A 27,128-nucleotide genomic window follows, 5' to 3' on the forward strand; every position below is an offset into this window, starting at 1 on the left:
CATCCAAAGAATGAAAAATTCATGAATGTGTTGGGTGGAGACAATGGTATAAGGCATGATCATGAAGATCAAAGCATTGTCGTAGAGAGCCTCTCTAACTTCCCAACTATTTATCGAGGATGCCTTGAAGATAATGAAGGAAATATGCACTAGAGGCAATAATAAAGTTGTTATTTATATTTCCTTATATCATGATAAATGTTTATCATTCATGCTAGAATTTTATTAACCGGAAACTTAGTACATGTGTGAATACATAGACAAACAGAGTGTCACTAGTTTTCCTCTACTTGACTAGCTCCTTGAATCAATGATGGTTATGTTTCCTAACCATGGACATGAGTTGTCATTTGATTAATGGGATCACATCATTAGAGAATGATGTGATTGACTTGACCCATCCGTTAGCTTAGCACGATGACCGTTTAGTTTGTTGCTATTGCTTTCCCCATAACTATACATGTTCCTATGACTATGAGATCATGCAACTCTCGAATACCGGAGGAACACTTTGTGTGCTACCAAATGTCACAACGTATGGGTGATTATAAAGGTGCTCTATAGGTGTCTCCGATGGTGTTTGTTGAGTTGGCATGGATCAAGTAGGATTTGTCACTCCGATTGTCGGAGAGGTATCTCTGGGCCCTCTCGGTAACGTACATCACTATAAGCCTTGCAAGCAATGTAGCTAATGAGTTAGTTATGGGACGTAGCATTACCAAACGAGTAAAGAGACTTGCCGGTAATGAGATTGAACTAGGTATTGAGATACCGACGATCGAATCTCGAGCAAGTAACATATCGATGACAAAGGGAACAACGTATATCGTTATGCGGTTTGACCGATAAAGATCTTCATAGAATATGTAGGAACCAATATGAGCATCTAGGTTCCACTATTGGTTATTGACCGGAGACATGTCTCAGTCATGTCTACATAGTTCTCGAACCCATAGGGTCCGCACGCTTAATGTTCGGTGGCGATCGGCATTATGAGTTTATGTGTTTTGATGTACCTAGTTCGGAGTCCCGGATATGATCACGGACATGAAGAGGAGTCTTGAAATGGTCAACATAAAGATTGATATATTGGACGGCTATATTTGGACACCGAAAGTGTTCCGGGTGATTTCGGAGAAAACCAGAGTGCCAGAGGGGTTACCGGAACCCCCCGGGGAAGTATTGGGCCTTAGGGGAGAGAGACTGCAGCAGCCCAGGAGGTGGCGCCCCCCAAGGGGAGTCCGAATAGGACTAGGGGAGGGGGTGCGGCCCCTCTTTCCCTCTCCCTCACCCTCTCTTTCCTTCCCCCTTCCTCCTTCCTAGTAGGACTAGGTGAAGGAAATATGCCCTAGAGGCAATAATAAAGTTATTATTTATTTCCTTATATCATGATAAATGTTTATTATTCATGCTAGAATTGTATTAACCGGAAACATAATACATGTGTGAATACATAGACAAACAGAGTGTCACTAGTATGCCTCTACTTGACTAGCTCGTTGATTGAAGATGGTTATGTTTCCTAACCATAGACATGAGTTGTCATTTGATTAACGGGATCACATCATTAGGAGAATGATGTGATTGACTTGACCCATTCCGTTAGCTTAGCACTTGATCGTTTAGTTTGTTGCTATTGCTTTCTTCATAACTTATACATGTTCCTATGACTATGAGATTATGCAACTCCCATTTACCGGAGGAACACTTTGTGTGCTACCAAACGTCACAACGTAACTGGGTGATTATAAAGGTGCTCTACAGGTGTCTCCGAAGGTACTTGTTGGGTTGGCGTATTTCGAGATTAGGATTTGTCACTCCGATTGTCGGAGAGGTATCTCTGGGCCCACTCGGTAATGCGCATCACTTAAGCCTTGCAAGCATTGCAACTAATGAGTTAGTTGCGGAATGATGTATTACGAAATGAGTAAAGAGACTTGCCGGTAACGATATTGAACTAGGTATTGGAATACGGACGATCGAATCTCGGGCAAGTAACATACCGATGACAAAGGGAACAATGTATGTTGTTATGCGGTTTGACCGATAAAGATCTTCGTAGAATATGTAGGAACCAATATGAGCATCCAGGTTCCGCTATTGGTTATTGACCGGAGACGTGTCTCCGTCATGTCTACATAGTTCTCGAACCCGTAGGGTCCGCACGCTTAAAGTTCGGTGACGATCGTAATTAGGGTTTTTGTGTTTTGATGTACCGAAGGTTGTTTGGAGTCCCGGATGTGATCACGGACATGACGAGGAGTCTCGAAATGGTCGAGACATAAAGATCGATATATTGGAAGCCTATATTTGGATATCGAAATCATTCCGGGTGAAATCAGGATTTTACCGGAGTACCGGGGGGTTACCGGAACCCCCCCCCCCCGGGGGGGGGTTAATGGGCCTACATGGGCCCTAAGGGAGAAGAGGAGGGCCGGCCAGGGCAGGGCAGGCCGCGCGCCCCCTTCCCCCTAGTCCGAATAGGACAAGGAAGGGGGGCGGCGCCCCCCTTTCCTCTTCCCCCTTCCCCTTTCCTTCTCCAACAAGGCAAGAGGGGGGAGTCCTACTCCCGGTGGGAGTAGGACTCCTCCAGGCGCACCCCTAGGGGCCGGCCGCACCTCCCCCCTCCTTTATATACGGGGGCAGGGGGCACCCCATGACACACAAGTTGATCTTCGTGATCATTCCTTAGCCGTGTGCGGTGCCCCCTTCCACCATATTCCACCTCGGTCATATCGTAGCGGTGCTTAGGCGAAGCCCTGCGTCGGTAGAACATCATCACCGGCATCACGCCCTCGTGTGACGAAACTCTCCCTCAACACTCGGCTGGATCAGAGCTCGAGGGACGTCACCGAGTTGAACGTGTGCAGAACTCGGAGGTGCCGTACGTTCGGTACTTGGATCGGTCGGATCGGGAAGACGTACGACTACTTCCTCTATGTTGTGTCAACGCTTCCGTTGCCGGTCTACGAGGGTACGTAGACAACACTCTCCCCTCTCGTTGCTATGCATCACCATGATCTTGCGTGTGCGTAGGAATTTTTTTGAAATTACTACGTTCCCCAACACTAGGAAAGGATGAATCCTACTCCTACTAGGAGGAGGATTCCTACTCTCCTTGGGCGCCACTAGGGCCGGCCGGCCTCCCCCTTGATCCTTTATATACGGGGGCAGGGGGCACCCTAGGACACACAAGTTGATTGTTCCAAGCCGTGTGCGGTGCCCCCCTCCACCATAATCCACCTCGGTCATATCGTAGTGGTGCTTAGGCGAAGCCCTGTTCCGTTAGCAACATCATCACCGTCATCACGCCGTCGTGCTGACGAAGCTCTCCCTCGAAGCTCTACTGGATCGTGAGTTCGCGGGACGTCACCGAGCCGAACGTGTGCAGATCGCGGAGGTGCCATACCTTCGGTGCTGGGATCGGTCGATCGTGAAGACGTACGACTACATCAACCGTGTTGTCATAACGCTTCCGCTTACAGTCTACGAGGGTACGTAGACGATACTCTCCCCTCTCGTTGCTATGCATCACCATGATCTTGCGTGTGCGTAAGAATTTTTTTGAAATTACTGCATTCCCCAATAGTGGTATCAGAGCCAGGTTTATGCGTAGATGTTATATGCACGAGTAGAACACAAAGGAGTTGTGGGAGTGGGTATATACATATTGCTTGTCGTCACTAGTTGATTCTTGATTCAGCGGCATTGTTGGATGAAGCAGCCCAGACCGACATTACGCATACGCTTACGCGAGACTGGTTCTTCGGACGTGCTTCGCACACAAGTGGCTAGTGGTGTCTGTTTCTCCAGCTTTAGTTGAATCGGATTCAACGAACATCGTTCTTTCTGAAGATCAAAAAGCAATCACTATACCGCGTTGTAGTTTTTGATGCGTAGGTAAGAACGGTTCTTGCTCAGCCCGTATCAGCCACGTAAAACTTGCAACAACAAAGTAGAGGACGTCTAACTTGTTTTTGCAGGGCATGTTGTGATGTAATATGGTCAAGACATGATGCTAAATTTTATTGTATGAGATGATCATGTTTTGTAACACAGTTATCGACAACTGGTAGGAGCCATATGGTTGTCGCTTTATTGTATGAAATGTAATCGCCATGTAATTGCTTTACTTTATCACTAAGCGGTAGCGATAGTCGTAGAAGCAATAGTTGGCGAGATGACAACGATACTTCGATGGAGATCAAAGTGTCAAGCCGGTGACGATGGTGATCATGACGGTGCTTTGGAGATGGAGATCAAAGGCACAAGATGATGATGGCCATATCATATCACTTATATTGATTGCATGTGATGTTTATCCTTTATGCATCTTATTTTGCTTAGTTCGGCGGTAGCATTATAAGATGATCTCTCACTAAATTTCAAGGTATAAGTGTTCTCCCTGAGTATGTACCGTTGCTACAGTTCATCGTGCCGAGACACCACGTGATGATCGGGTGTGATAAGCTCTACGTTCACATATAACGGGCGCAAGCCAGTTTTGCACACGCGGAATACTCGGGTTAAACTTGACGAGCCTAGCATATGCAGATATGGCCTCGGAACACTAGAGACCGAAAGGTCGAGCATGAATCATATAGTAGATATGATCAACATAGTGATGTTCACCATTGAAAACTACTCCATCTCACGTGATGATCGGACATGGTTTAGTTGATATGGATCATGTGATCACTTAGATGATTAGAGAGATGTCTATCTAAGTGGGAGTTCTTAAGTAATTTGATTAATTGAATTTTAATTTATCATGAACTTAGTACCTGATAGTATTTTGCATATCTATGTTATTGTAGATAGATGGCCCGTGCTGTTGTTCCATTGAATTTTAATGTGTTCCTAGAGAAAGCTAAGTTGAAAGATGATGGTAGAAACTACACGGACTAGGTCCGTAACTTGAGGATTATCCTCATTGCTGCACAGAAGAATTATGTCCTAGAAGCACCGCTAGGTGACAAAACCGCTGCAGGAGCAACGCCAGATGTTATGAACACCGGGCAGAGCAAAGCTGATGACTACTCGATAGTTCAGTGTGCCATGCTTTACGGCTTAGAACCGGGACTTCAATGACGTTTTGAACATCATGGAGCATATGAGATGTTCCAGGAGTTGAAGTTAATATTTCAAGCAAATGCCCGGATTGAGAGATATGAAGTCTCCAATAAGTTCTATAGCTGCAAGATGGAGGAGAATAGTTCTGTCAGTGAACATATACTCAGAATGTCTGGGTACCACAACCACTTGACTCAACTAGGATTAATCTTCATGATGATAGTGTCATTGACAGAGTTCTTCGATCACTGCCACCAAGCTACAAGAGCTTCATGATGAACTATAGTATGCAAGGGATGGATAAGACGATTCCTGAGCTCTTCGTAATGCTAAAGGCTATAGAGTTAGAAATCAAGAAGGAGCATCAAGTGTTGATGGTCAACAAGACCACCAGTTTCAAGAAAAAGGGTAAAGGAAAGAAGGGGAACTTCAAGAAGAACAGCAAGCCAGTTGCTGCTCAAGTGAAGAAACCCAAGTCTGGACCTAAGCCTGAGACTGAGTGCTTCTACTGCAAAGGAACTGGTCACTGGAAGCGGAACTGCCCCAAGTATTTGGCGGAGAATAAGGATGGCAAAGTGAAAGGTATATTTGATATACATGTTATTGATGCGTACCTTACTAATGCTCGTAGTAGTGCCTGGGTGTTTGATACTAGTTCAGTTGCTAACATTTGCAACTCGAAATAGGGGCTATAGATTAAGCGAAGATTGGCTAAGGACGAGGTGACGATGCACGTGGGAAATGGTTCCAAAGTCGATGTGATCGCCGTCGGCATGCTACCTCTACATCTACCTTCGGGATTAGTATTAGACCTAAATAATTGTTATTTGGTGCCAGCGTTGAGCATGAACATTATATCTGGATCTTGTTTGATGCAAGACGGTTATTCATTTAAATCATAGAATAATGGTTGTTCTATTTATATGAGTAATATCTTTTATGGTCATGCACCCCTGATGAGTGGTCTATTTTTACTAAATATTGATAGTAGTGATACACATGTTCATAGTATTGAAGCCAAAAGATGCAGAGTTGATAATGATAGTGCAACTTATTTGTGGCACTGCCGTTTAGGTCATATTGGTGTAAAGCGCATAAAGAAACTCCATTCTGATGGACTTCTGGAATCACTTGATTATGAATCACTTGGTACTTGTGAACCATGCCTCATGGGCAAGATGACTAAAACTCCGTTCTCAGGAACAATGGAGTGAGCCACCGAGTTATTGGAAATCATACATACTGATGTATGTGGTCCGATGAACATTGAAGCTCGCGGCGGATATCATTATTTTCTCACCTTCACTGATGATTTGAGCAGATATGGGTATATCTACTTAATGAAACATAAGTCTGAAACATTTGAAAAGTTCAAAGAATTTCAGAGTGAAGTGGAAAATCATCGTAACAAGAAAACCAAGTTTTTACGATCTGATTGTGGAGGCGAATATTTGAGTTATGAGTTTGGACTTCATTTGAAACAATGCGGAATAGTTTCACAACTCACGCCACCTGGAACACCACAGCGTAATGGTGTGTCCGAACGTCGTAATCGTACTTCACTAGATATGGTGCGATCTATGATGTCTCTCACTGATTTACCGCTATCGTTTTGGGGTTACGCTTTAGACACAGCTGCATTAACGTTAAATAGGGCACCATCTAAATCCGTCGAGACGACACCTTATGAACTGTGGTTTGGCAAGAAACCCAAGTTGTCATTTCTTAAAGTTTGGGGCTGCGATGCTTATGTGAAAAAGCTTCAACCTGATAAGCTCGAACCCAAATCAGAGAAATGTGTCTTCATAGGATACCCAAATGAGACTGTTGGGTACACCTTCTATCACAGATCCGAAGGCAAGATATTCGTTGCTAAGAATGCATCCTTTCTAGAGAAGGAGTTTCTCTCGAAAGAAGTGAGTGGGAGGAAAATAGAACCTGACGAGGTAATTGTACCTTCTCCCTTATTGGAAAGTAGTTCATCACTGAAATCAGTTCCAGTGATTCCTACACCAGTAAGTGAGGAAGCTAATGATGATGATCATGAAACTTCTGATCAAGTTACTACCGAACCTCATAGGTCAACCAGAGTAAGATCCGCACCAGAGTGGTACCATAATCCTGTTCTGGAAGTCATGTTACTTGACCATGATGAACCTATGAACTATGAGGAAGCGATGATGAGCCCAGATTCCGCAAAATGGCTTAAGGCCATGAAATCTGAGATGGGATCCATGTATGAGAACAAAGTATGGACTTTGGTTGACTTGCCCGTTGATCGGCGGGCCATAGAGAATAAATGGATCTTCAAGAAGAAGACTGACGCTGACGGTAATGTTACTGTCTACAAATCTCGACTTGTTGCAAAAGGTTTTCGACAAGTTCAAGGAGTTGACTACGATGAGACCTTCTCACCCGTAGCGATGCTTAAGTCTGTCTGAATCATGTTAGTAATTGCCGCATTTATGATTATGAAAATTGGCAAATGGATGTCAAAACTACATTCCTTAATGGATACCTTAAAGAAGAGTTGTATATGATGCAACCAGAAGGTTTTGTCAATCCAAAAGGTGCTAACAAAGTGTGCAAGCTCCAGCGATCCATTTATGGACTGGTGCAAGCCTCTCGGAGTTGGAATATACGCTTTGATAGTGTGATCAAAGCATATGGTTTTGTACAGACTTTTGGAGAAGCCTGTATTTACAAGAAAGTGAGTGGGAGCTCCGTAGCATTTCTGATATTATATGTAGATGACATATTATTGATCGGAAATGATACTGCATTTCTGAATAGTATAAAAGGATACTTGAATAAGAATTTTTCAATGAAAGACCTCGGTGAAGCTGCTTATATATTGGGCATCAAGATCTATAGAGATAGATCAAGACACTTAATTGGACTTTCACAAAGCACGTACCTTGATAAAGTTTTGAAGAAGTTCAAAATGGATCAGGCAAAGAAAGGGTTCTTGCCTGTATTTCAAGGTGTGAAGTTGAGTCAGACTCAATGCCCGACCACTGCAGAAGATAGAGAGAAAATGAAAGGTGTTCCCTATGCTTCAGCCATAGGCTCTATCATGTATGCAATGCTGTGTACCAGACCTGATGTGTGCCTTGCTATCAGTTTAGTAGGGAGGTACCAAAGTAATCTAGGAGCGGATCACTGGACAACGGTCAATAATATCCTAAAATACCTGAAGGGGGCTAAGGATATGTTTCTCGTATATGGAGATGACAAAGAGCTCGTCGTAAATGGTTACATCGATGAAAGCGTTGACACTAATCCGGATGACTCTAAGTCACAAACCGGATACGTGTTTTTATTAAATGGTGGAATTGTCAGTTGGTGCAGTTCCAAGCAGAGCGTCGTGGCAGGATCTACGTGTGAAGCGGAATACATAACTGTTTCGGAAGCAGCAAATGAAGGAGTCTGGATGAAGGAGTTCATATCCGATCTAGGTGTCATACCTAGTGCATCGGGTCCAATGAAAATCTTTTGTGACAATACTGGTGCAATTGCCTTGGCAAAGGAATCCAGATTTCACAAAGAACCAAGCACATCAAGAGACGCTTCAATTCCATCCACGATCAAGTCAAGGAGAGAGACATAGAAATTTGCAAGATGGATACGGATCTGAATGTTGCAGACCCGTTGACTAAGCCTCTCTCACGAGCAAAACATGATCAACACCAAGACTCCATGGGTGTTAGAATCATTACAATGTAATCTAGATTATTGACTCTAGTGCAAGTGGGAGACTGAAGGAAATATGCCCTAGAGGCAATAATAAAGTTGTTTTTTGTATTTCCTTATGTCATGATAAATGATTATTATTCATGCTAGAATTGTATTAACTAGAACTTAGTACATGTGTGAATACATAGACAAACAGAGTGTCACTAGTTTGCCTCTACTTGACTAGCTCGTTGAATCAATGATGGTTATGTTTCCTAACCATAGACATGAGTTGTCATTTGATTAACAGGATCACATCATTAGAGAATGATGTGATTGACTTGACCCATCCGTTAGCTTAGCACGATGATCGTTTAGTTTGTTGCTATTGCTTTCTCCATAACTATACATGTTCCTATGACTATGAGATCATGCAACTCCCGAATACCGGAGGAACACTTTGTGTGCAACCAAACGTCACAACGTAACTGGGTGATTATAAAGGTGCTCTACAAGTGTCTCTGATGGTGTTTGTTGAGTTGGCATGGATCAAGATTAGGATTTGTCACTCCGATTATCGGAGAGGTATCTCTGGGCCCTCTCAGTAATGTACATCACTATAAGCCTTGCAAGCAATGTAGCTAGTGAGTTAGTTACGGGATGTAGCATTACAGAACGAGTAAAGAGACTTGCTGGTAACGAGATTGAACTAGGTATTGAGATACCGATGATCGAATCTCAGGCAACAAGTAACATACCAATGACAAAGGGAACAACGTATATTGTTATGCGGTTTAACCGATAAAGATCTTCATAGAATATGTAGGAACCAATATGAGCATCCAGGTTCTGCTTTTGGTTATTGACCGGAGACATGTCTCGGTCATGTCTACATAGTTCTCGAACCTGTAGGGTCCGCACGCTTAACGTTCGGTGACGATCGATATTATGAGTTTATGTGTTTTGATGTACCTAGTTCGGAGTCCCGGATATGATCACGGACATGACGAGGAGTCTCAAAATGGTCGAGACATAAAGATCAATATATTGGATGGCTATATTCGGACACCGGAAGTGTTCCGGGTGATTTCGGAGAAAACGGGAGTGCCGGAGGGGTTACCGGAACCCCCCGGGGAAGTATTGGGCCTTAGTGGGCTTTAGGGGAGAGAGAGGGCAGCAGCCCAGGAGGTGGTGCCCCCCCCAATGGGAGTCCGAATAGGACTAGGGGAGGGGGGCGCGACCCCTCTTTCCCTCTCCCTCTCCCTCTCTTTCCTCCCCCTTCCTCCCTCCTAGTAGGACTAGGAAAGGATGAATCCTACTCTTACTTGGAGGAGGATTCCTCCTCTCCTTGGGCGCCACTAGGGCCAGCCGGCTTCCCCCCTTGCTCCTTTATATACAGGGGCAGGGGGCACCCTAGGACACACAAGTTGATTGTTCCAAGCTATGTGCGGTGCCCCCCTCCACCATAATCCACCTCGGTCATATCATAGCGGTGCTTAGGCGAAGCCCTGTTCCGGTAGCAACATCATCACCATCATCATGCCGTCGTGCTGACGAGGCTCTCCCTCGAATCTCTGCTAGATCGTGAGTTCGTGGGACGTCACTGAGCTGAATGTGTGCAGTTCGCGGAGGTGGCGTACCTTCGGTGCTGGGATCGGTCGATCGTGAAGATGTACGACTACATCAACCATGTTGTCATAACGCTTCCACTTACGGTCTACGAGGGTACGTAGATGATACTCTCCCCTCTCGTTGCTATGCATCACCATGATCATGCATGTGCGTAGGATTTTTTTTTGAAATTACTGCGTTCCCCAACATATAAGAGGTGCAATAACCATGGGTTTACGCCCAAGAAGCCAATGGAAGCTCCGAAAAGGTGCCCTCTCTCTGTTACTGAGGGTAATGGTGGTGGAGGCATGGATGAAATTGAGGTCATCCTCATCACATGAATTTCCCATCCCCACCCATAGTTCGAAAGGCTCCTTCTACTCATACCATGTCAATCGAAGCAAAATTTTCAGTACTGAGCACACCCAGCCCACCATATTCCATTGGCCTACAACGCCCGTGATAACCCACAAGTATAGGGGATCACAACAGTTTTTGAGGATGGAGTATTCAACCCAAATTTATTGATTTGACACAAGGGGTGCCAAAGAATATTCTCAAGTATTAGCAGCTGAGTTGTCAATTGAACCACACCTGAAAGACTTAATACATGCATCAAAATATTTAATAGCAAAGTAGTATGGAAGTAATGGTAATAATGGCAAAGGTAACAGTAGCAGTTTTGTAGCAATCGTAACAATGGCAACGGAAAAGTAACTTAGCAAAGATCAATATGAAACGAACTCATAGGCAATGGATCAATGATGGATAATTATCTCGGATGGCATTCATCATGCAACAATTATAACATAGGGTGACACAGAACTAGCTCCAATTCATCAATATAATGTATGCATGTATTCCGAATATAGTCATACGTGCTTATGGAAAAGAACTTGCATGGCATCTTTTGTCCTACCCTCCCATGGCAGCGGGGCCCTATTGGAAACTAAGGGATATTAAGGCCTCCTTTTAATAAAGAACCAAACCAAAGCATTAGCACTTAGTGAATACATGAACTCCTCAAACTATGGTCATCACCGGGAAGTGTCCCGACTATTGTCACTCCGGGGTTGCCGGATCAAAACACGTAGTAGGTGTCTACAACTTGCAAGATAGGATTAAGAACACAAATATATTCATGAAAACATAATAGGTCTAGATCTGAAATCATGGCACTCGGGCCCTAGTGACAAGCATTAAACATAGCAAAGTCATATCAATCTTAGAATATAGTGGATACTAGGGATCAAACCCTAACAAAACTAACTCGATTACATGGTAAATCTCATCCAACCCATCATTGTCCAACAAGTCTACGATGGAATTACTCACGCACGCGGTGAAATTCATGAAATTGGTGATGGAGGAAGGTTGGTGATGATGATGGCGACGATTTCCCCTCTCCGGAGCCCCGAACGGACTCCAGATCTTGCCTCCCTATGAAGAATAGGGGTGACGGCGGCTCCGTATCGTAAAACACGATGAATCCTTCTCTCCGGTTTTTTCCTCCCCAAACATGAATGTATGGAGTCAGAGTTGAGGTCGGTGGAGGTACAGGGGACCCACAAGGCAGGGGGCGCGTCCTCCACCCTTTTGGACAACCAGTGGGTGTAACGGCCTGATTTTTGGCCCTTTCTTTTTCTTTTGATTTTCCGAGGTTTTTGCCTGGGTTTTCTTTTTCCGTGGCTTTGTGGTATGGAAACTGAAGAAGATGAACTCTTCTTTGCTTCCATAGTGGCTTGTCATACCAAAATCCTTCCCTGGACCTTTCCATTTTCATCCTAGCCCAAATCCCAATAGTCTTTTTATTGGGGATATTCCTTTTCTATTAAAGGAATAACTCAATTTGCCCTGGGTTGTGAAGGAACCTATATTTCCATCACTCCTAAAATACCCAAATAATTCTCATAAATTGTTTGGGTCATATGTTTCTCAAATATGGCAAAAAAATTCATTGGCCATGTTTCCCATCATCCTCAAATAATTCTTTTCCTAATCTGTCCTGAGTGGCAGGTTGTGAAGCAAGTGCCATTTATCTTTGCCCAATTGACTCCAAACTTCTTGGACATTTTTTCATGTCCAAATAATTTACTCATGACAAATTTCAACTTAATTTGCCTAGTAAATATCCTGAGCAATTTTTCAAAGTTCATGTCTGAGGGAATTGGTTGTGAAGGAAGTACTAGCTAGATTAATCCAATTGAGTTGAATTTTTGCCTGGTCTTTCATATCATCAAATAAAAGCTCTCCACAAGATTTGAGCTCATGCTCTGTACCCTGTGAGCACAACTTCAAATCTTTGTTTCTGTCCAAATTTTCAGTTAGTGAAGCAGGTATATTTTATATTGCTCCATTATTGCTGAAAATTTTCTAGGCCTTCTCTTATCCATATAACCTATCCCCACCCAATTTGGGCATATTCAATCTAGACAATTTTTCTCTAGAAAGTTTGCAAGTTTCTGGTCAGTGGAAATGTTTGTGAAGGAAGTACCATTTTCGTTTATCCAATTGGTATGAAACCTTTTGCACCATCTGAAGGAAATATGCCCTAGAGGCAATAATAAAGTTATTATTTATTTCCTTATAATCATGATAAATGTTTATTATTCATGCTAGAATTGTATTAACCGGAAACATAATACATGTGTGAATACATAGACAAACAAAGTGTCACTAGTATGCCTCTACTTGACTAGCTCGTTAATCAAAGATGGTTATGTTTCCTAACCATGAACAATGAGTTGTTATTTGATTAACGAGGTCACATCATTAGTTGAATGATCTGATTGACATGACCCATTCCATTAGCTTAGCACCCGATCGTTTAGTGTGTTGCTATTGCTTTCTTCATGACTTATACATGTTCCTATAACTATGAGATTATGCAACTCCCGTTTACCGGAGGAACACTTTGGGTACAACCAAACGTCACAATGTAACTGGGTGATTATAAAGGAGTACTACAGGTGTCTCCAAAGGTACATGTTGGGTTGGCGTATTTCAAGATTAGGATTTGTCACTCCGATTGTCGGAGAGGTATCTCTGGGCCCTCTCGGTAATGCACATCACATAAGCCTTGCAAGCATGACAACTAATATGTTAGTTGTGAGATGATGTATTACAGAACGAGTAAAGAGACTTGCCGGTAACGAGATTGAACTAGGTATTGGATACCGACGATCGAATCTCGGGCAAGTAACATACCGATGACAAAGGGAACAACGTATGTTGTTATGCGGTCTGACCGATAAAGATCTTCGTAGAATATGTAGGAGCCAATATGGGCATCCAGGTCCCGCTATTGGTTATTGACCGGAGACGAGTCTCGGTCATGTCTACATTGTTCTCGAACCCGTAGGGTCCGCACGCTTAAGGTTACGATGACAGTTATATTATGAGTTTATGCATTTTGATGTACCGAAGGTTGTTCGGAGTCCCGGATGTGATCACGGACATGACGAGGAGTCTCGAAATGGTCGAGACGTAAAGATTGATATATTGGAAGCCTATGTTTGGATATCGGAAGTGTTCCGGGTGAAATCGGGATTTTACCGGAGTACCGGGAAGGTTACCGGAACCCCCCGGGAGCTAAATGGGCCATAATGGGCCTTAGTGGAAAAGAGAAGAGGCAGCCCTACATGGGCTGTGCGCCTCCCCCTTCCCCTAGTCCTATTAGGACTAGGAGAGGTGGCCGGCCCCCCCTCTCTCTTTTCCCCCTCCGCGAATCCTATTCCAACTAGGATTGGGGGGGGGGGATCCTACTCCCAGAGGGAGTAGGACTCTCCTGGCGCACCCCTTGTGGACGGCCAGCCTCCCCCCTTTTGGTCCTTTATATACTAAGGTAGAGGCAACCTAGAACACACAAGTTGATCCACGTGATCTATTCCTTAGCCGTGTGCGGTGCCCCCAGCCACCATATTCCTCGATAATACTGTAGCGGAGTGTAGGCGAAGCCCTGCTGCTGTAGTGCATCAAGATCGTCACCACGCCATCGTGCTGACGGAACTCTTCCCCGACACTTTGCTGGATTGGAGTCTGGGGATCGTCATCGAGCTGAACGTGTGCTCGAACTCGGAGGTGCCGTAGTTTCGGTACTTGATCGGTTGGATCGTGAAGACGTACGACTACTTCCTCTACGTCGTGTCAGCGCTTCCGCAGTCGGTCTGCGTTGGGTACGTAGACAACACTCTCCCCTCTCGTTGCTATGCATCACATGATCTTGCGTGTGCGTAGGAATTTTTTTGAAATTACTACGAAACCCAACAGTGGCATCCGAGCCTAGGTTATTTATGTTGATGTTATATGCACGAGTAGAACACAAGTGAGTTGTGGGCGTACGCTTACGCGAGACCGATTCCCCCGACGTGCTTTGCACATAGGTGGCTTGCGGGCGACTGTCTCTCCAACTTTAGTTGAACCAAGTGTGGCTACGCCCGGTCCTTGCGAAGGTTAAAACGGATTCTATTTGACAAACTATCGTTGTGGTTGTGATGCGTAGGTGAGATTGGTTCTTGCTTAAGCCCGTAGCAGCCACGTAAAACTTGCAACAACAAAGTAGAGGACGTCTAACTTGTTTTTGCAGGGCATGTTGTGATGTGATATGGTCAAGGCATGATGCTGAATTTTATTGTATGAGATGATCATGTTTTGTAACCGAGTTATCGGCAACTGGCAGGAGCCATATGGTTGTCGCTTTATTGTATGAAATGCAATCGCGATGTAATGCTTTACTTTATTACTAAACTGTAGTGATAGTCATGGAAGCATAAGATTGGCGAGACGACAACGATGCTACGGTGGAGATCAAGGTGTCACGCCGGTGACGATGGTGGTCACGACGGTGCTTCGGAGATGGAGATCACAAGCACAAGATGATGATGGCCATATCATATCACTTATATTGATTGCATGTGATGTTTATCCTTTTATGCATCTTATCTTGCTTTGATTGACGGTAGCATTATAAGATGATCTCTCACTAAATTATCAAGAAGTGTTCTCCCTGAGTATGCACCGTTGCCAAAGTTCGTCGTGCCCAGACACCACGTGATGATCGGGTGTGATAAGCTCTACGTCCATCTACAACGAGTGCAAGCCAGTTTTGCACACGCAGAATACTCAGGTTAAACTTGACGAGCCTAACATATGCAGATATGGCCTCGGAACATGGAGACCGAAAGGTCGAGTGTGAATCATATAGAAGATATGATCAACATAACGATGTTCACCATTGAAAACTACTCCATCTCACGTGATGATCGGTTATGGTTTAGTTGATTTGGATCACGTGATCACTTAGAAGATTAGAGGGATGTCTATCTAAGTGGGAGTTCTTAAGTAATATGATTAATTGAACTTAAATTTATCATGAACTTAGTCCCTGATAGTATCTTGCTTGTCTATGTTGATTGTAGATAGATGGCTCGTGCTGTTGTTCCGTTGAATTTTAATGCGTTCCTTGAGAAAGCAAAGTTGAAAGATGATGGTAGCAATTATACGGACTGGGTCCGTAACTTGAGGATTATCCTCATTGCTACTCAGAAGAATTACGTCCTGGAAGCACCGCTGGGTGCCAGGCCTGCTGCTGGAGCAACACCAGATGTTATGAACGTCTGGCAAAGCAAAGCTGATGACTACTCGATAGTTCAGTGTGCCATGCTTTACGGCTTAGAATCGGGACTTCAACGACGTTTTAAACGTCATGGAGCATATGAGATGTTCCAGGAGTTGAAGTTAATATTTCAAGCAAATGCCCGGATTGAGAGATATGAAGTCTCCAATAAGTTCTATATCTGCAAGATGGAGGAGAACAGTTCTGTCAGTGAGCATATACTCAAAATGTCTGGGTATAATAATCACTTGATTCGATTGGGAGTTAATCTTCCAGATGATTGCGTCATTGACAGAATTCTCCAATCACTGCCACCAAGCTACAAGAGCTTCGTGATGAACTATAATATGCAAGGGATGAACAAGACTATTCCCGAGCTCTTCGCAATGCTGAAAGCTGCGGAGGTAGAAATCAAGAAGGAGCATCAAGTGTTGATGGTTAACAAGACCACTAGTTTCAAGAAAAAGGGCAAAGGGAAGAAGAAGGGGAACTTCAAGAAGAACAGCAAGCAAGTTGCTGCTCAGGAGAAGAAACCCAAGTCTGGACCTAAGCCTGAAACTGAGTGCTTCTACTGCAAGCAGACTGGTCACTGGAAGCGGAACTGCCCCAAGTATTTGGCGGATAAGAAGGATGGCAAGGTGAACAAAGGTATATGTGATATACATGTTATTGATGTGTACCTTACTAGAGCTCGCAGTAGCACCTGGGTATTTGATACTGGTTCTGTTGCTAATATTTGCAACTCGAAACAGGGACTACGGAATAAGCGGGCACTGGCAAAGGACGAGGTGACGATGCGCGTGGGAAACGGTTCCAAAGTCGATGTGATCGCGGTCGGCACGCTACCTCTACATCTACCTTCGGGATTAATATTAGACCTAAATAATTGTTATTTGGTGCCAGCGTTGAGCATGAACATTATATCTGGATCTTGTTTAATGCGAGACGGTTATTCATTTAAATCAGAGAATAATGGTTGTTCTATTTATATGAGTAATATCTTTTATGGTCATGCACCCTTGAAAAGTGGTCTATTCTTATTGAATCTCGATAGTAGTAATACACATATTCATAATGTTGAAGCCAAAAGATGCAGAGTTGATAATGAAAGTGCAACTTATTTGTGGCACTGTCGTTTAGGTCATAGCGGTGTAAAGCGCATGAAGAAACTCCATACTGATGGACTTTTGGAACCACTTGATTATGAATCACTTGGTACTTGCGAACCGTGCCTCATGGGCAAGATGACTAAAACACCGTTCTCTGGTACTATGGAGAGAGCAACAGATTTGTTGGAAATCATACATACCGATGTATGTGGTCCGATGAATATTGAGGCTCGTGGCGGATATCGTTATTTTCTCACCTTCACAGATGATTTAAGCAGATATGGGTATATCTACTTAATGAAACACAAGTCTGAAACATCTGAAAAGTTCAAAGAATTTCAGAGTGAAGTTGAAAATCATCGTAACAAGAGAATAAAGTTTCTACGATCTGATCGTGAAGGAGAATATTTGAGTTATGAGTTTGGTGTACATTTGAAAAATTGTGGAATAGTTTCGCAACTCACGCCACCCGGAACACCACAGCGTAATGGTGTGTCCGAACGTCATAATCGTACTTTACTAGATATGGTGCGATCTATGATGTCTCTTACAGATTTACCGCTATCGTTTTGGGGTTATGCTCTAGAGACGGCCGCATTCACGTTAAATAGGGCACCATCAAAATCCGTTGAGACGACGCCTTATGAACGTTGGTTTGGCAAGAAACCAAAGTTGACGTTTCTTAAAGTTTGGGGCTGCGATGCTTATGTGAAAAAGCTTCAACCTAATAAGCTCGAACCCAAATCGGAGAAATGTGTCTTCATAGGATACCCAAAGGAGACTGTTGGGTACACCTTCTATCACAGATCCGAAAGCAAGACATTCATTGCTAAGAATGGATCCTTTCTAGAGAAGGAGTTTCTCTCGAAAGAAGTGAGTGGGAGGAAAGTAGAACTTGACGAGGTAACTGTACCTGCTCCCTTACTGGAAAGTAGTACATCACAGAAAACTGTTTCAGTGACACCTACACCAGTTAGTGAGGAAGCTAATGATAATGATCATGAAACTTCAGATCGAGATACTACTGAACCTCGTAGATCAACCAGAGTAAGATCCGCACCAGAGTGGTACGGTAATCCTGTTCTGGAAGTCATGCTACTAGATCATGATGAACCTATGAACTATGAAGAAGCGATGGTGAGCCCAGATTCCACAAAGTGGCTTGAAGCCATGAAATCTGAGATGGGATCCATGTATGAGAATAAAGTATGGACTTTGGTTGACTTGCCCGATGATCGGCAAGCAATTGAGAATAAATGGATCTTCAAGAAGAAGACTGACGCTGATGGTAATGTTACTGTCTACAAAGCTCGACTTGTCACAAAAGGTTTTCGGCAAGTTCATGGGATTGACTACGATGAGACCTTCTCACCCGTAGCGATGCTTAAGTCCGTCCAAATCATGTTAGCGATTGCCGCATTTTATGATTACGAAATTTGGCAGATGGATGTCAAAACTGCATTCCTGAATGGATTTCTGGAAGAAGAGTTGTATATGATGCAACCGGAAGATTTTGTCGATCCAAAGGGAGCTAACAAAGTGTGCAAGCTCCAGCGATCCATTTATGGACTGGTGCAAGCCTCTTGGAGTTGGAATAAACGCTTTGATAGTGTGATCAAAGCATTTGGTTTTATACAGACTTTCGGAGAAGCCTGTATTTACAAGAAAGTGAGTGGGAGCTCTATAGCATTTCTGATATTGTATGTGGATGACATATTGCTAATTGGAAATGATATAGAATTTCTGGATAGCATAAAGGGATACTTGAATAAGAGTTTTTCAATGAAAGACCTCGGTGAAGCTGCTTACATATTAGGCATTAAGATCTATAGAGATAGATCAAGACGCTTAATTGGACTTTCACAAAGCACATACCTTGACAAAATTTTGAAAAAAGTTCAAAATGGATCAAGCAAAGAAAGGGTTCTTGCCTGTGTTACAAGGTGTGAAGTTGAGTAAGACTCAATGCCCGACCACTGCAGAAGATAGAGAGAAAATGAAAGATGTTCCCTATGCTTCAGCCATAGGCTCTATCATGTATGCAATGCTGTGTACCAGACCTGATGTGTGCCTTGCTATAAGTTTAGCAGGGAGGTACCAAAGTAATCCAGGAGTGGATCACTGGACAGCGTGGATCAAGCAAAGAAAGGGTTCTTGCCTGTGTTACAAGGTGTGAAGTTGAGTAAGACTCAATGCCCGACCACTGCAGAAGATAGAGAGAAAATGAAAGATGTTCCCTATGCTTCAGCCATAGGCTCTATCATGTATGCAATGCTGTGTACCAGACCTGATGTGTGCCTTGCTATAAGTTTAGCAGGGAGGTACCAAAGTAATCCAGGAGTGGATCACTGGACAGCGGTCAAGAACATCCTGAAATACCTGAAAAGGACTAAGGATATGTTTCTCGTATATGGAGGTGACAAAGAGCTCACCGTAAAAGGTTACGTTGATGCAAGCTTTGACACTGATCCGGACGATTCTAAATCGCAAACCGGATACGTGTTTACATTAAACGGTGGAGCTGTCAGTTGGTGCAGTTCTAAACAAAGCGTCGTAGCAGGATCTACATGTGAAGCGGAGTACATAGCTGCTTCGGAAGCAGCGAACGAAGGAGTCTGGATGAAGGAGTTCATATCCGATCTAGGTGTCATACCTAGTGCATCGGGTCCAATGAAAATCTTTTGTGACAATACTGGTGCAATTGCCTTGGCAAAGGAATCCAGATTTCACAAAAGGACCAAGCACATCAAGAGACGCTTCAACTCCATCCGGGATCTAGTCCAGGTGGGAGACATAGAGATTTTCAAGATACATACGGATCTGAATGTTGCAGACCCATTGACTAAGCCTCTTCCACGAGCAAAACATGATCAGCACCAAGGCTCCATGGGTGTTAGAATCATTACAGTGTAATCTAGATTATTGACTCTAGTGCAAGTGGGAGACTGAAGGAAATATGCCCTAGAGGCAATAATAAAGTTATTATTTATTTCCTTATAATCATGATAAATTTTTATTATTCATGCTAGAATTGTATTAACCGGAAACATAATACATGTGTGAATACATAGACAAACAAAGTGTCACTAGTATGCCTCTACTTGACTAGCTCGTTAATCAAAGATGGTTATGTTTCCTAACCATGAACAATGAGTTGTTATTTGATTAACGAGGTCACATCATTAGTTGAATGATCTGATTGACATGACCCATTCCATTAGCTTAGCACCCGATCGTTTAGTGTGTTGCTATTGCTTTCTTCATGACTTATACATGTTCCTATAACTATGAGATTATGCAACTCCCGTTTACCAGAGGAACACTTTGGGTACTACCAAACGTCACAACGTAACTGGGTGATTATAAAGGAGTACTACAGGTGTCTCCAAAGGTACATGTTGGGTTGGCGTATTTCGAGATTAGGATTTGTCACTCCGATTGTCGGAGAGGTATCTCTGGGCCCTCTCGGTAATGCACATCACATAAGCCTTGCAAGCATGACAACTAATATGTTAGTTGTGAGATGATGTATTACAGAACGAGTAAAGAGACTTGCCAGTAACGAGATTGAACTAGGTATTGGATACCGACGATCGAACCTCGGGCAAGTAACATACCGATGACAAAGGGAACAACGTATGTTGTTATGCAGTCTGACCGATAAAGATCTTCGTAGAATATGTAGGAGCCAATATGGGCATCCAGGTCCCGCTATTGGTTATTGACCGGAGACGTGTCTCGGTCATGTCTACATTGTTCTCGAACCCGTAGGGTCCGCACGCTTAAGGTTACGATGATAGTTATATTATGAGTTTATGCATTTTGATGTACCGAAGGTTGTTCGGAGTCCCGGATGTGATCACGGACATGACGAGGAGTCTCGAAATGGTCGAGACGTAAAGATTGATATATTGGAAGACTATGTTTGGATATCGGAAGTGTTCCGGGTGAAATCGGGATTTTACCGGAGTACCGGGAAGGTTACCGGAACCCCCCGGGAGCTAAATGGGCCATGATGGGCCTTAGTGGAAAAGAGAAGAGGTAGCCCTACATGGGCTGTGCGCCTCCCCCTTCCCCTAGTCCTATTAGGACTAGGAGAGGTGGCCGGCCCCCTCTCTCTCTTTTCCCCCTCCGTGAATCCTATTCCAACTAGGATTGGGGGGGGGGGGAATCCTACTCCCGGAGGGAGCAGGACTCTCCTGGCGCACCCCTTGTGGCCGGCCAGCCTCCCCCCTTTTGGTCCTTTATATACTGAGGTAGAGGCACCCTAGAACACACAAGTTGATCCACGTGATCTATTCCTTAGCCGTGTGCGGTGCTCCCAGCCACCATATTCCTCGATAATACTGTAGCGGAGTTTAGGCGAAGCCCTGCTGCTGTAGTGCATCAAGATCGTCACCACGCCGTCGTGCTGACGGAACTCTTCCCCGACACTTTGCTGGATTGGAGTCCGGGGATCGTCATTGAGCTGAACGTGTGCTCGAACTCGGAGGTGCCGTAGTTTCGGTACTTGATCGGTTGGATCCTGAAGACGTACGACTACTTCCTCTACGTCGTGTCAGCGCTTCCGCAGTCGGTCTGCGTTGGGTACGTAGACAACACTCTCCCCTCTCGTTGCTATGCATCACATGATCTTGCGTGTGCGTAGGATTTTTTTTGAAATTACTATGAAACCCAACACCATCTTCATATGATCAAATAACTCTGCCTTGCCCAATTTGAGCTCAAGTTGACACTCCTAGTGAGTGCTTCTTCATAATTTCTAAATCTGGTCAGTAGGGTGCTTTCTACAGCAACTACTAGCTAACCCCCTTCCCTTGGGCTGAAACCCTGCTATCTTAGTCACCCTAGTAAGTGATCAAACTCAGTCAAAGAACAGCCTTAATCCCCACATGTGTGAGGCACAACAAGCTCCAAACACCTTGTTGTTCCTTTGTATCTTTGCTACCTAGGGTTACCTCAGTGAGCACTATGCTTGTTTCTCTCTTCCTTGGCATCACCCTCTGCACACCTTGTCTCCCAGACAAGGTTTGGCCGATCGGAGCACGGGTAAGCGTCGTGTGCACGCGGTGACCACCGTTTTGGCATGTCATCCCGCACACTCTAGCACCTCTGTCTTCTTCTCCCCCTCCGTGCTCTTGTCCACTCATCGCCCGACCATGTCTAGCGCCTTCCCCGTGATGTCGCCGTCCCTCTGGAGCCATTGCCCCCTCCGCCCTCTTCCTAGGTGAGCCGTCTCCATCGTGAACAGAGTGCGCCCACGGACGCGCTGTAGATTTGCCGTATTCCTCCTCTGTTTGCTTCTCCCCCGTGCCCCTCGTCGTCTCCTGCCCATGAGCCTGCTCCCTGCTCCCCTCCGTCGTCTTCCTTTGAGCTCCCGAGCGCGCACACGCGTCCGTGGTGGCACCCGAGCTCGAACCGCCTTGCCACGGCTGTATAAGCCCACCCTAGTCTCATCTGAGCACACCACCAGCCTTCCCACACTCCTTTGGCCCCGCCTAGCCACTAGCCTAAGCTCGAGGAGTTCCCATTGCCCTCCATGTCCGCTGAGACGCTCGGCTTAAATCCGAGTCATCCGAGCCCTCCCCCTCCTTCCTGACCTCACCAAAGGACCACCCGGACCCCAAAGCTCCTCCCCACCCCTTTGCCTCGTCTCCGGAAGCAACCATGGCTTCGACCCCAACTCCACCCGATGCCACTGTCCACCAGCGTCGAAGCTGCTGCCGCCCCACCCATCCCCGGTGGCCGTGACCTACCCCTTCGGATGCGGCTCCTCCTCCTGAATTAATCCATCCGTAGGCGGGGCGCCGCGGGAGATGGCATGTAGCGCCGGCGAGCGTCGCCAGAGCTCGTCCCTACCTCGACCGAGCGCGGGCGTGCGCGATGGAGACAAAGCTGACGTCCCCTCCCTGCCAGCTGGCCACGGGCCCTGCGCGTCAGCCCCTTAGCCGTTGACTCCGCCCCCTCGCTGACGTGGATAAGTGGAGACGTACTCCTGTTGAGTACGTTTTCCCTTATCGAAAGCGTACTTCGCTTCTTCTTTGGGCTAGAATGCGCTTTCCGCTCTGGAAAGCGTATTTTTGAGAAAGGTGCGTTCCATTTAAACTACCAGGGACCTGTTTGTAGAAGTTATTTTTGCAGATTAGTCCCTGGGCTTTAAACGATCGTATCTTTTTGCTCGTAACTCCGAATGAGGTGAATCCAACGCCCACTTCTTCATCTCGTCGAGCCCGAACTTTTCGTACCATTTTCACTATGGTTTGACATACTAGAAATGACCATTTTACCCTTGCCCCTAATTAGCCCCCTCCGAGAGAGTACCCTTTCCGCCGATTCTCTCTGCGGTAGTTTTATCGTTATGTTATTGCATGGTATTTATTGTTGATGCTAGTGGTCATGTTATGCTATGGGTAGTGTTCTAGTTGTGATATCCATGCTCGTCAGTATGACATGCTCATCTGGATAAATGGCTAAATGTTGTTATGCTCGTTGATTGGGATGCACCCCCATGCTTATGTTAATATCATGTTCATGCATTGTAGTTGCATCATGTTATTTTTTTTAATCATGACTCAGCATATTGCATTCAAGTTTAACCGGATTAAATTGAACTTGAACAACTGTTGGCTGAGTCATGGTGCCACCATATCGAGCTGACCAGTGCAACCACACTTACCTTATGGGGGGGGGTCCTAACTGGGTCTATTGTCATGCCTCTCGCTGGTGCCTCCCACGAGGGAAGGTTATGCACGGGTGCTACCTTGGCCAGGTAGGACGGCATAAGTCTTGTGTGCCTGTTTTTTTTGTAAGGATCATTGTCCCCGTTTGGGACCGTTTTGCCACGACGGTGGCCATTGGTGCCTTTGGTAGGCACGAGGCCACCCAGGACTTAGCCCAAAGGGGAGTTGGTCGGAGTGGTCGGGAGAGTGTCATGGCAGTAGGACGGTTTTGTCGGAACGCCGTTGGTCCACCCGAATGGGAGTGCGAGGCCATGGGTTCCGTGGTGTGGGCACAGTGTGCTAATCTCTGTAGAGAGTGTGTGTGTTAAATCTATCGATAGCCGCGCCCGCGGATATGGGCCCAGTTCATGTCGGTCACACTATGGGTCAACAGTAATAATAATGATGTGCTTAATAACAACCCTGGTTCGACGATGAAAGAAGTTGTTTGATATTTATGTGATTGTGAGAGGATCACTATGGTATCGTGAGTACCAACTTGTTGGATATTTGGGATGTTATGCGAGAGTCAAGGGTAAAAGTCAAGCTCCTTGTGGTCATAAATGATTACTACGGTATTGTTAATACCAAGCTTGATTGGATCCTGAGATGATCGTCTGATGTCCGTGGTGGTAAGTGATGCATGTGATGGTTACGAGGTAACCCGAGCAGAGTAAGTTGGTGCATGATAGTTTCATCATGTTGCATGCTAGTCTCATCATGTTCATATGTTTATGCTATGCTCGTATTGTTCTAGCTGTATCATGTTGTACATGCCATGTTGTTCTGATAGTATCGTGTTCATCATTGCTTAATAATCTGTAATTGCCATGCCATTGTTTGTCTTGATTGCTTTGGTTGCTGTGAGCTTGTAGGTACATTCAAATTACTGACCTGGCGTGTCATGCCAGTTTGCAGGTCATGCCAGATTTGATTGCTTGTTTGCCGTGGATTCCTTGTTTGCGGGCTAGGATAAGCGTTCCAGCCAGAGTCCCTGTGGAGTGGAGTTCATCACTGTCGTCGTTGTTCTGCTGTGTCGTGTTGTTCTGCTGCTTGCATGGAGCAACCGTGGCAGGCGTAGTGTCGCCGTGCCGATGTAATCCCCTTGTACCCACATAGATTGTAATAAAGAGCTGATTTGTTCTATGCTAAGCAGTGCCGTATTCTAGAAGGCTTTGCCTCGATCTCTGGGCTGGAATACGGGGCGTTCCGGTTTCTCTAAGCCGGGGTGCCACAGTGGGTCCCCTTCTGTTGATTCTTTTGCCAATATTTTTTATTTATTCCAAAAATATTCTCCATGAAGTTTCAGGTCATTCTGAGAACTTTTATTTCTGCACAAAAATAACACCATGGCAATTCTGCTAAAAATATCGTCAGTCCGGGTTAGTTCCATTCAAATCATGCAAATTAGAGTCCAAAACATGGGCAAAAGAGTTTGGAAAAGTAGATACGATGGAGACGTATCACCCCTCCCCCCAATTGACCTTGCATTTTGCGTCGGTCGTCTTGTCCGAAGTGGACCAAATGAAAGACCATTCAGGATTTTTGACATCATCAACAATACCCCGCCGCACAACTAGCGATGTGACGAAGTAAATAGCTTGTGAGGTGATCAAAAACTTAACAAGAGCCATGCGACCAATGGAGGTTATGTTTTAGCCCTCCCAAGTGACTAGCTTTTCGGCAACCTTATCCACAAGGTATTGAAGATCCACTTTTTTGAGGCGGCAAATGGAGAGAGGCAGCCTCAAATAACACATTGGGAAGGATGCTCTAGATGTCAGTAAGCTTTGCAAAATGTGCTCGAGGTTGATGTGGTTGCATCGAACAGGAACCACCGAGCTCTTATGGAAGTTAGTACAAAGGCCCGTGACCTCCACGAAGCCTCTCAAGATGCCTGAGAGGTTAACAATGTCGCCCTTGATAGGAGCCATAAAGATTGCCGCATCATCCGCATAAAAGTGAAGTTCGCACCGCATCTCCCCTTGTCAAAGACCGCGGCCATGCTTGACGCGAGGGGGGGGCATTTAGAAGGATCCTTGGAGATTGTGAGCCAAGGAGAGTGGTGATTCAATCCCTAAATTTGCTTGGGAACACCCACTTTTGAAGGAGGTTGATGATGTATTCCCATTTAATCAAATCAAATGCCTTGTGAATATCAAGTTCGAAAAAGGGGGGAGCGGGTCTTCCTTTTGTGCAACCGACGGGCAAGGTTCCGGACGTACATGAAGTTGTCATGAATACTTCTCCTCTTGATAAAAGGCGCTTTGGGCATTGGAAATAAGGGCATCCATGTATGGGCCAAGCTGACGGGAGAGCACATTTGCAATGGCATGAATGGGATTAATGGGCCTATAGTCCGAGAACCCGTCCGCACCCTCCTTCTTGGGCAAGAGTGCGACATTAGCGGAGTTGAGACAATGGAGGTTTTCCGCATGAAGGGAGTCAAAATGATGATTGACTCGGGTGATATTGTTGGGAAACGTAGCATGGAAATCAAAAAAAAAATCTACGCACACGCAATGATCTATCCATAGAGATGCATAGCAATGAGGGGGACAGTATGTCTATGTACCCTCGTAGACCGTAAGTGGAAGCGTTTAACAACGCGGTTGATGTAGTCGAACTTCTTCGCGCTCCAACTGATCAAGTACCGAACGCACGACACCTCCGCGTTCTGCACATGTTCAGCTTGGCGACGTCCTCCTCCTTCTTGATCCAGCAAGACGGAGAGGTAGTGGATGAGTTCCGACAGCACGATGGCGTGGTGACGGTGATGGTGAAGTGATCTCCATAGGGCTTCGCCTAAGCACTGATACGACCATGTTGCATCATGTTTTCTTACTATTATTTATAATATTTTTATCAATAATAATGCTTTTTGGAGTAATTCTAATGCCTTTTCTCTCATAATTTGCAAGGAACACACCAAGAGGGAGAATTCGGGCAACTGGAAATCTGGACCTGGAAAAGCTACGTCAGGCCACCTATTCTGCACAACTCCAAATGAGCTGAAACTTCACGAGGATTTTTTATGGAATATATAAGAAATATCAGAGCCAATAAACACCAGAGGGGGGCCACCAGGTGGGCACAACACACCTGGGCGTGCCAGGCCCCCCAGGCGCGCCCTGGTGGGTTGTGGCATCCTCGGCCCACCTCTGGTGCCCATCTGCTGGTATATAAGTCATTTTGGCCTAGAAAAATAAGAGGAGGACTTTAGGGACGAAGCGCCGCCGCCTCAAGGCGGAACTTGGGCAGGAGCACTTTTGCCCTCCAGCGGAGCGATTCCGCCGGGGAACTTCCCTCCCAGAGGGGGAAATCATC

Source organism: Triticum urartu, chromosome 1A (assembly GCF_056163025.1).
Source record: "Triticum urartu cultivar PI428250 chromosome 1A, HENAU_Tu73, whole genome shotgun sequence".
Taxonomy (NCBI): domain Eukaryota; kingdom Viridiplantae; phylum Streptophyta; class Magnoliopsida; order Poales; family Poaceae; genus Triticum; species Triticum urartu.